Source organism: Cupressus sempervirens, chromosome 1, assembly GCF_028749045.1.
Source record: "Cupressus sempervirens isolate cs-2001-9-10 chromosome 1, ASM2874904v1, whole genome shotgun sequence".
In the NCBI taxonomy this organism is placed as follows: domain Eukaryota; kingdom Viridiplantae; phylum Streptophyta; class Pinopsida; order Cupressales; family Cupressaceae; genus Cupressus; species Cupressus sempervirens.
Window position 1 is genome coordinate 423,196,698 of NC_143118.1, and position 10,514 is coordinate 423,207,211.

The following is a 10,514-nucleotide window of genomic DNA, read 5'->3' on the forward strand; positions in this document are numbered from 1 at the left end:
TTTAGACACCATGTGCATAATTAGAGTTGCATACATCAATGAGAGTACATAAACTTCTAAGTTTCTCGCCGAAATAAATAATAAAATAATGAAAAATAATTAAATAATGCATTAAACTAAGTAAACTTAAGTAAGTGTAATAAGTAAATACTTATTTACACCAACACCCCCCCTTAAGTGCAACTTAGGGGAATGACCTTAAGCTTATGAAATCTATGATGATATGCAGGATAGGTCCTAGCTACAAGGCCATGTAAGGTACCCATGTAAATAATGATATGAAAACTCTCATAAAGAAGGGAAAGAGGGAAACCCGGCTACCTACCCCCCCCACACAAAAAGAAAAAGAAAAAGAGAGAGATAGATAAATAGGGATGCATGGATGGATGGATGGATGGAGTAATCAAGACCCAGCCCCCCCTCCCCCCATTATTAAATACATCTAGTACATACATAAGAGAATGATGAGAAGAGGAAGAGAGATAGGATGGGCTCCCCCCCCAAAGAAGAATGCTTAATAGTGACTGCTCCAATGAAGAAGTTAATCCAAGACTGCAGAATGGTGTTCCTTGCCTTAGGAAGAAAAAATTCCAAGGATATAAATGAGATGCTTCCACTATGTGTGGAAAGAATCCCAAGGGTAAGTGATGTCTCTGAAAACTACTCAACTGGCTGAAGAACCTATCCCAAAGAACTGTTTGTCTCTACAACTAATGAAGAACCCTGCTACAACTACTGATCATAAGTATCCACAATCACTTCAACCTGTGAGGATTGATCATGTAGAGAATGAACAAGAGAGTTAGATGAAATGCTCATGAAAACTAAAGAAGGAGATTCTACATCAAGAAGAAGAGGTAGATCATCAATATTGTCCCCCAAATTTGTCACTGAACTTGTATCTAGAAGATTGGATGTAACCTACTATTCTGGACCTATCACTATGGCAATGTATGCATGCAGACTGAACTATTGAAGTGACCTCTCACTACAACTATCGATAGAACCCCATGTGTCTGAATATGATGAAGCACTATCACTGGTGTCACTATCAGTTTCCACATTGAATGATGTGTGAAGAGGATGAGAGGTCAAGCTTGGTAACATTTCATCAAAGTATACATCCTTCTCCACAAAAATTTGATGTGTCTTAGGATCTAGAAGTCTGCATGCCTGTACACTATTTCCATAACCAATGAAAGTACAAGCCCAAGGTGACCGTGCCTTCCATCCCTTGGAATATTTTTTTGCCCATGTGAGATAGCTAAAGATTTTGAAGTGTGTCATAATAGGTTTTCTATCGCACCATGCCTCAAAAAGAGTTTTTACATCTAAGGCTGGATGAGGAGAATGATTAAGAATGTGAGTGGCATTAGACTTGGCTTAGACTTAAGAGTTTGGATCCTCAAAGCTGCAACATTTTTCTTATGTGGATTGAATGCTAGAAAAGTTTGAAGATCAATGCCCTCATTTCTGCAATAGTCCATAAGTCTTCTGTTCACATACATGCTTCCATTATCCATTCGGAGTACTTTGATGGCTTTCCTAGATTTCCATTCTACATGAGTCTTTAAGTCTAGAAAATTTTCCATCACTTCATTCTTGTTATGAAGAAAGTAGACCCAAGTGAACCTTGAAAAGTCATCAACAAAGGTCAGTATGTAGTGACCCTTGTTGAATCGAAAAGGACTTGCTAATACAATGTGAACCATCTATAGAACAGCTGGAGCTCTTGAAGACTTCACTCTTTGTAACTTCCCCTCTAGATGCATATCCACTAAATTTGTTGAACATTCACCTTTTGAAAAGTTGATTCGAGGTAGACCTTTGACCATTTTGTATGTGCAAAGTTGCTGAAGGCAGCAAAAGTCAAGATGATGATACCACTAATGCCATATTGCATGTTTTAATTTGATTGAGATAACAAGGCCTTTAAAGGAGACTTGGGCATAAAATGGGAGAAAGAGTACAACCTTTTGTTATGATTCACTTTCCCCATTGTAACCAATGAGTTGTCTTTAAGATTATGCACCTTTACTGAGTCAATAAGGAACCCAACTCTATGTCCATCTCTGAGGTGAGTGATTTGGTAAGTTGAAAAGAGATTTGAACTTAGGTTTGGAACATAGAGAAAATTTTGAAACTCTCCATTTTCCATCTCCATATTTCCTTCATAAATCTTTTTTAGATAACACTCATGCTCTTCATGACCTAATTTCTTGCAATAAGCACGTCTTCTTCTCCTTATTGTTGTTGTTGTTCTTGTTTGAATTTGAGGACTTGCCTTGTTGATTAGATTGTGGTGTTATCTTTTTTGCATCCTCCTATTTTCTCTTCCATTTATTCTTACCCTTTCCTTTGTTTGAAGAATGTCCAGCTGAATGTTGAGAACCCTCATTGGCCACCAATGCTTTAGACTAAGGTGATTTGAGAATCCCCATTGATTTTAACTTATTTTCTTCATCATCCAATAGTTTAGCATATTCATCAAAAATGACTCTCTTGTAGGTAGACCCCAAGGTAGTCTTAGATGTGTTAAAATAAAATACAAATGTGGAATACTCTGATGGTAGCCTGTTATGGATGAGATAGATCAGTCTATCATCTTTGATAAAACTTCCACAATTATTAAGCTTTGTCCTTAGTTCATCCTCTTTTATGATGAAATCCTAGATTGAGTCATATGACTTAGGATCTAAGGAGACAAGCTCATCTTCAATTTTGAACACATCCTCTTCAGACATTTTCCCATAAAGGTTTTCAAGGGTATCCCAAGCTTCCTTGGATGTAGAACACTTCTTGATTTGATACATGATCTTATCATCTACCCCAAAACATATATCACCTAGGGCTTTCCTATCCATTTCTACCCAAGCTAAAATATCACATTCTAATGTCTTATCACCTACTGGTTTAGGAAGAGTACCATCTACATATTGTGAAACTCCATTATGCATTAAGTGCTACCACATTCTTGATTGACCATGTAGCATAGTTATGAGGACGTAATTTAGGAAACATAAAGTTTCCCATAATGTAGAAAATGAAATAAAATTGTAGAAAAAAGAGAACACAATACCAAGAACCACCCCCCCCCCCCCCCCCTTTTCACTAAAGCAAGAAACCCCCACAAAATAGATGCTTTGGGTACTTTATCAATAGTACGATTACAATGGGCCACTTGCCAATTTTTTCCTTCATGGACTTTTGATTTTCCTTGTTACAACCTCTTAATCAAGTACAAATTTGAAAATTTACAAAGTGCTACAATTCTAAAGCATACAAAGCAAAGAAAGGCCCTATTGCTGAAAGTGACACTTTTGTCCAAACAACCCTATAATCTGATATCAAATCTAGAAAGTTGGTGTAGGAGCACATTAAATACAAGAACATGAGAAAGTTAAAATTCATTATTTGTGATATTAAATACATTTGAGTCATTTATATTGTATTTGGGTCAAGTTGTAAATGCTATGAAGCCATTTTTGTCAAAAATGTAAAAGTTGCATAAAAAGTTGTAAAATGCAACATTGAGAAAGTTGCTAATAATAGAAAAATGATGTAAAAAGGTATATGGTTGGTCTTGGGGGTAGTTAGGAAGGTTTATAACTATCAAATAGATATAAAAACCATTGTATGGTTGAACCAAATCAATTTTGAGAAGAGGAAATACTTTGATACAATTTTGGTGCATTCTATTGTTGTGGTTTTGATTGGTTTTTTTTAGTTTTAAAGTAGTTTCTAGGCCTTGTACCGCCATGTACATATTGTAAGACATCCTTGGCTCCTTGACCATGGCTCACAAACTAGCTAATATCTATTGTTATCTTACCTAATGCATCACTAATCTATACATACTCTGTCATGGGCCTTTGTACATAGCTTACATCTTGTCCAGGGGCATATTACCTACATGGTGCATGAGTTTGAACTTGAACTAGGGGCATATCCTTAAGAAAATTTTATCCATTGGACCTATTGAATAACAAATTGGAGCTAACACTTCTATATGCTTTTATGATCCTAAAAAAAATCTTAAAAATTCAAATACAATCATAAAAAAATCCTAAAAATCCAAATATGATCATGAAAAAATCCTAAAAATTCAAATATGAACTTGAAAAAATCCTAAAAATTCAAATATGATCCTGAAAAAATTCTAAAATTCATAAAACATCTTAAAAAAAAGCACTAAAATCATAAAACGTCCTAAAAATATTCCTAAAAATCATAAAATGTCTTGAAGTAAATCCTAAAAATCATAAAATGCCATGAAGAAACCTATCACACAAAAACATCTAATATCCCCAAAAATTCTTAAAAATCACAAAACCTATCAAAAAATTTGTAATAAACCTTGTACATAATCATCCCTTTTGCATACACCCTTGTGCTTTCATACACTGAAACTCAAAGCACTCCACTTCCATGACAATCACACTTACCTAAGCAATGTGAACCAACAATCAATCCAACACGTCACCATGAGCCTATCAATTGAATCAACAATGACAACCATCACATGATCAACCTATCAGACACTATTCAAAGACCTCAAACACTAAAAAATAAGTAATAATGGACAAGAATAGCTGTTGGCTCACATTGTTTAGTGAGTGATTTATTTTTTATTTATTTTTTCTTTGATCATGTTCCTATGCTACTTGATGATATAAATTGATCTATGAGAGTGGCCACGATGGTTCATGATCATCTTTTATTTTCTATCTATTACAATTTACCTTTAAGATTTTTGGGCATGCATATATGCCTTAGGAAGGACAAGGTCATTTTCTCTTTGTATTGTGCTTGTTTATGCAAAATGTTTGCATTTTGCGCTCTAACCCTTTATGCCATGATGCATTGCATTCCATTTTCCATATCAAATTAAAGCTCCATTTGACATATAGTCCACTTTATGAAAGCAAAAGTCTTCTCATCATATTAACAATTCCTCATCTCATCTCCTCCATCTTCTGTTTCTTCTTCATCCGCTATCCTGGTCTTGTACTCTGATACATCAAAAGCCTTGTTGTCCTACATTCTTGCATATGTCAAAAGTCCAAAATGATCCAAAGAAATACATCTTTGCATAAACATCACATTTATATTATCTTCACATTTAATTTTCCTTTCATTTTACATGTCATTTGCATATTAGTTTACATATCATTTGCATTCATTCCATATCATTTTACATTCTATTTACATTCATTCCATATCAATTACATTGCATTAGGCATTCATTGATGAGAAAAACATGTGGAAAAAATAAAACATGGCATTTCCTATGCATAACATGTGATAAATCAACACATGATGTCATCATATAAAAGTCCACATAAAAAAGCATAAATGCATCTATATAAAACATCTAAAGCATATGCATAATCCACCTCATGTAGTCATAATAACATAAGTACATCTCATAAATGTCTCACAAAAGCATCAGAGTATGTGACCATGGTTTACATCAATACTAACTACCTATAGGCAAGAACCATGAAAAAAAATAGCAAAAACCAAAAAGAAAAATAGAGAAGCCCCACTATACATGAGTCTATCAATGTCACCCTATGCTGCCCCTAACCTCATGGCTCCTGTCTGGCCTTGACGATGATCCCTCTATTCTCTACAGTGGCCTCATAGGCCCCATCACCTCTGTTCTACTCTGTGTCCTCTATGTCTAATGGGATTGAGATCTTGATGCATGAAAGCTCTCTACTCTCTACCCTAGTGGCACCATTGTCTCATACTAATCTCCCTAGTACTATGCTTCCATGTGTTCCCTACTCACCATCATCACTGTCTCCCAAAAGTTTACATCTCTAATGCTATTGACAAACTCTTGAGACTCTTGTGTTGTCATCTCTACCCTGTGCACCATAGCATCTCTCTCAGCCATAACTTGATCTCTCTCTACTTTAACTGCATCCCTCTCTCAAGTCATAGTATCCCTTTCTACCACAACTTGATCCAACTAACTCAGTAGACCTCTAATCACCTCCATCAACTCTAGCTAACTAGGCCTTGCCCATACTAGTACTAGTGCCCTGTCACCATAGTCCACTAGATCCCCCTCCACATCCATCATAGCTACATCCCTAGCCTCCCAATATTCATCCTCATCCTCTCCCTCGTCACCACCTCCAACACTATCCCCATCCCCACTATCTCCACCCTACTCATCATCTCTCTCATCCTCTTCCTTAGGATCCTCTTCATCATCTTCCTCATCCTCCCCCTCAACATCCTCATCATCAACCCCCCATCACCCTCAACATCCTCATCTCCATCCTCCTCCTCATCCTCCTCCTTAGCATCATCCTCTCCCCCATCCTCCTCCTTCGCCTTTCCTCCCTCCTCATCCTCTCCCTCCTCCTCTTCCTCCTCATCATCCTCCTCATACTACTCTACCTAAGACCTCATTTGTGGTACTGGTACTACTAGATCTGTCAAAGGCTTAGAACGATGTTGCACAAACTATCTGTCATATGCTACCATGGTGCTCGCATCCACTACATCTACTGCTACCCCCAAAATCCTTAGCTATAACTTTTCTAGTTGTGCATATACCACATGTGTCCTAATAGGTGCTCCCCACTCTTGAACCTCTTCTCTAGATGGTGCAAATAATGCTAGACTAGTCGGTACATCCTATATCTCCCCAAACTATCTTCATACTTGCTCTAGTAGGTACATCTCTATCACCAAATGCCTAATCATTGTGTACCCTATGAGATAGCACTCTTGACTATAGTATGGTAAGTGAATGTCATCATCATCCCATCTAGGGAAATCTCTATGTGGTCTCTAGATAAATTGTGTCATAGTGTCTATCTGATGCCAGAAGTACCTCATGTACCCAAGTAGTCATTGTGCTAGTACACCCCTATAGTTGTATGCATACATCATGTCCTCCACCAACTCTCCCTCTATAAGAGACCTAAATACTAAAATGTGCTCATAGGCCTAGATTTGTAACAATGTACTACCAGTGCTGAATGATAGCCCACCTCTATATGCCACCTAATGCAAATAATAATACACCATCACCAACATGCATGGGCCCTAGGAAAACATAGTACCCTCCATGATCATCCAATCTAGAACTCAACCCCATCCAATAGGGAATCCATGTCCTTGCTTATTAGAAATCAATCATCCATTGATCAGCCAACAGATCATAATTGTTAGCTGCTCATGACATGCCACCAATAGGTCCCACCTAATCTCGTAATCTTGAATCCCTAACTTTGCATCTCTACATCTGAATAAGCGATATAGTGTTTCTCATCCAATAGTTGGGTCATACACCACTAACTCTCCATGAAAAGGGACCCTAAGGATGCACCATGCATCCTCTAAAGTCATAGTCAACTCCCCTATCAAGAGATGGAATGAACCAGTCTCTAAGTGCCATCTCTCTGTCAAAGCTGTCAGTAGAGCCCTATTCCCCCTCACCACTAGCATGAATGTAACATGATATAAACCAAGACCGACCAAGATCCCTTGCTCCCCAGCTATCATCTAGTGACATAATGCAAGACTCTATGGCCTATATCTACTTGTCCATAGTAAGGAAACTCCTCTTGCATAATGATATAGCCTATGTCAACCTTCCATGGTTTTGCATCTAGTTTACCCTACTTTTGACCCAAGTTTGACTTATTTTGACTCTAGTTTGACTAAGTTTGACTTTTTCTAAGAATTTTTTCCCAAATTGCCTTATGTTTTGAACTCTTTCTAGGATTTCAAACATGTTTACCAAGTTTTACATCATTTTGAGCTCATTTGCATCGTTTTGACCCTATCCCTAGCCATCTGTCAGCCATTTTTTCCTCCATCTAAGCTAAGTTTGACTAGGTTTGACTTTTTCCTAATCATCCTAACCTTAGTTAAACAATTTTTTCAACTCTTCCTAGATTTTTAAACATTTCCTCCAAGTTTTGAGTCATTCCAAATCTGTTTGCAGCCTTTCAGACCCTTTCCACTATTCTTTGTCAACATTTACTCTAGTTTGACCTACATTTTCTCTAAGTTTGACCAAATTTTGAACACTTAGACCACCTTTGACTTAATTTTAACATATTTCTAACATCCCCCTAGGATATGCTAGTCCACCCCAAGTTTTAGGTCGATCTGGGACCATCTAGACCCCATTTGGACTCCTAGAGCATCCTAGGGCATAGTAGGGGCTCCCAACTACACCCAGGGTGTTCTTGGTCATTACAAGTGTCCCTAGGGCACAATTGGGCATGCCATGTGCACCCATGAAACACTTGGATGTGTTTTGAGCATAGTTGGGGCATTTGAGTGCCCTATCCTAGCCCTAGGAACCCTGTTTGACCTCGTTTGCCCCCAACAGACTCCTAGGTGCCTAAAAAGTAGGGAAAAGCATGAAAAAATACATGGAAAAGAATGTAAAAGAATAAAAAGTACAAATATGGCCTTGATTTACTCACCAAATATCCAAGATTTTCCTACCATTAGAAGATTCGCACTCGTTCACCACAATGTTGCTCCCTCGGTAGCTGATCCATTCTCCTTGCTCCAAAGCTCTTTTCTTTAAAAAGTGAAGGTGAAAATGACTTTCAAAACCCTCTCCAAGCCCTTTTATAGTGTATTTCTTCCTAGATGGATGTGCATGAGCTCTTTTTTTTGTTGGTTGCAATGTCATTTTTCACTTCAGAGCCCATAACTTTCATGTTTTAGCTCTAATTTTTGATCCATCAGTTGCTATGGCTTTTTTTTCTCATTATCAATAAAATTGACCTATCATATGCCTATGTTAGTCAATTTCTTGAGGATGCATAAATATATACCACATTTTTGGGGCATGCATTTATGGCTTTTTCATTAACATTCTTTGACACAACGCTCTAAATCACATTGTATCAAAGAGAGACAAAATGTAGATGCTCAAAAATGGTTTGCATCTATGGTTTCATCACTTCCTCATACTAATTCATCCCATTTTCTCATTCTAAGAATTTTTATCTTTTGGACAACTTGATTATATCTCAATAGTGTCTATCTTTATTCATATCCTCTTTCATCAATTGCATGTCATTTTGAAACTATTTCAAATAAACTCAAAACCATTTCATATAAACTCAAAAGCATGCCAAATCAACTTGGAATCACTCAGAATCAACCTAGAACATATTAAAAATTAAAAATAAATCATCATCTCCTGAATCCTAGGCATTGTTGTGGCTTTCTATGCCATGGGAAACCTATCAATCTATCAAGTCTTATCAATCTGACCTTAGTAGTGTCATGGCTCTCAATGCTATGTCAATCTATCATTCATGTCATCTGATCTTTGACATTGTTGACACTTTCAATGTCAAATCATGACATCATTAAAAAAAATTTTATTCTGTGTGTTGATATTATTATGATCAACCATATCAATCAATCTCAATCTTGTAGCATTTATGATATCAGTTAAATGTTACATATATCTAATTCATGTCATGTGTCCTTGGCATGTTAAAATTTTTGATCAATCAATCAATTTGACCATGGATTTGGTCTATCTGTCATCATCCCAGTTCAATCCATATCATCATCACATTTTCATCAAAGGATACTGTCATAGTTATTTAATCAATTTGGCCAATCATTTACTAATTTTCTCTATAGAATTAAATAACCCATAATTTAATCCAATCATTCTTACTAATTATTCTTCTTAATTGTCATCCTCAATCAATTAATTAATTTTATTAGTTAATTGGTTTATCATTCACAAACCTTGGAAATTCACAATTTCCTAAGTCATATTTTCCATCATTAATTCCATTTTTACTAATATCTAGTTATGTGGAATAATGGATTTTTAATTCAAATATTCCACAAAATATTGACATCATCATGACAAATGGGTGTGACACCTCATGGATTCTCCTTTGACACTTGGCTAAGATATGTCATATTTCATATATTCTTATTCTCTTATGCACATCCATATTTGGCTTTCTTTGTCATATATTCTTGGCTTTAGGTGAGCTTGAGGTGTCATATGATGCATCATAGATTCTCTTCCACATTTAGCCTTGTTTGACTTGCAAGCATCATAGAATCCTCCACTTGGAATCTTGTGTCATATCCATCATGGATTTATGAAGGAATCTCATGCCAAGTTGCACATCTAAGGGTGAAAATTCGAATGCTCTCATCCCTTGTGTTGATTATAAAATGAGCATTCTTTCTCTCATTTCGGGTCCTTAGGTCCTAATTCTTGAGTTCTTGAGTCCCTAATTTTCTTACATTTTTCACTCCATTTCTCACACTAAAAACACAACTTCAATTATTCTCATAGCACCATCATTATCATAGACTTTTGCTTCAATAATGTGTTGCCTATAGGGAATTTGGAGCTACATAACATGGAAAAGAAAGAAGGACATGGGAGCTACAAATGAAAGAGGGAGTTTTAGATTTGCTTTCTTTTTTTGATTCATTTGGCTTTCATGGTAGACTAGAGGGTGTTAACATATGTTTAT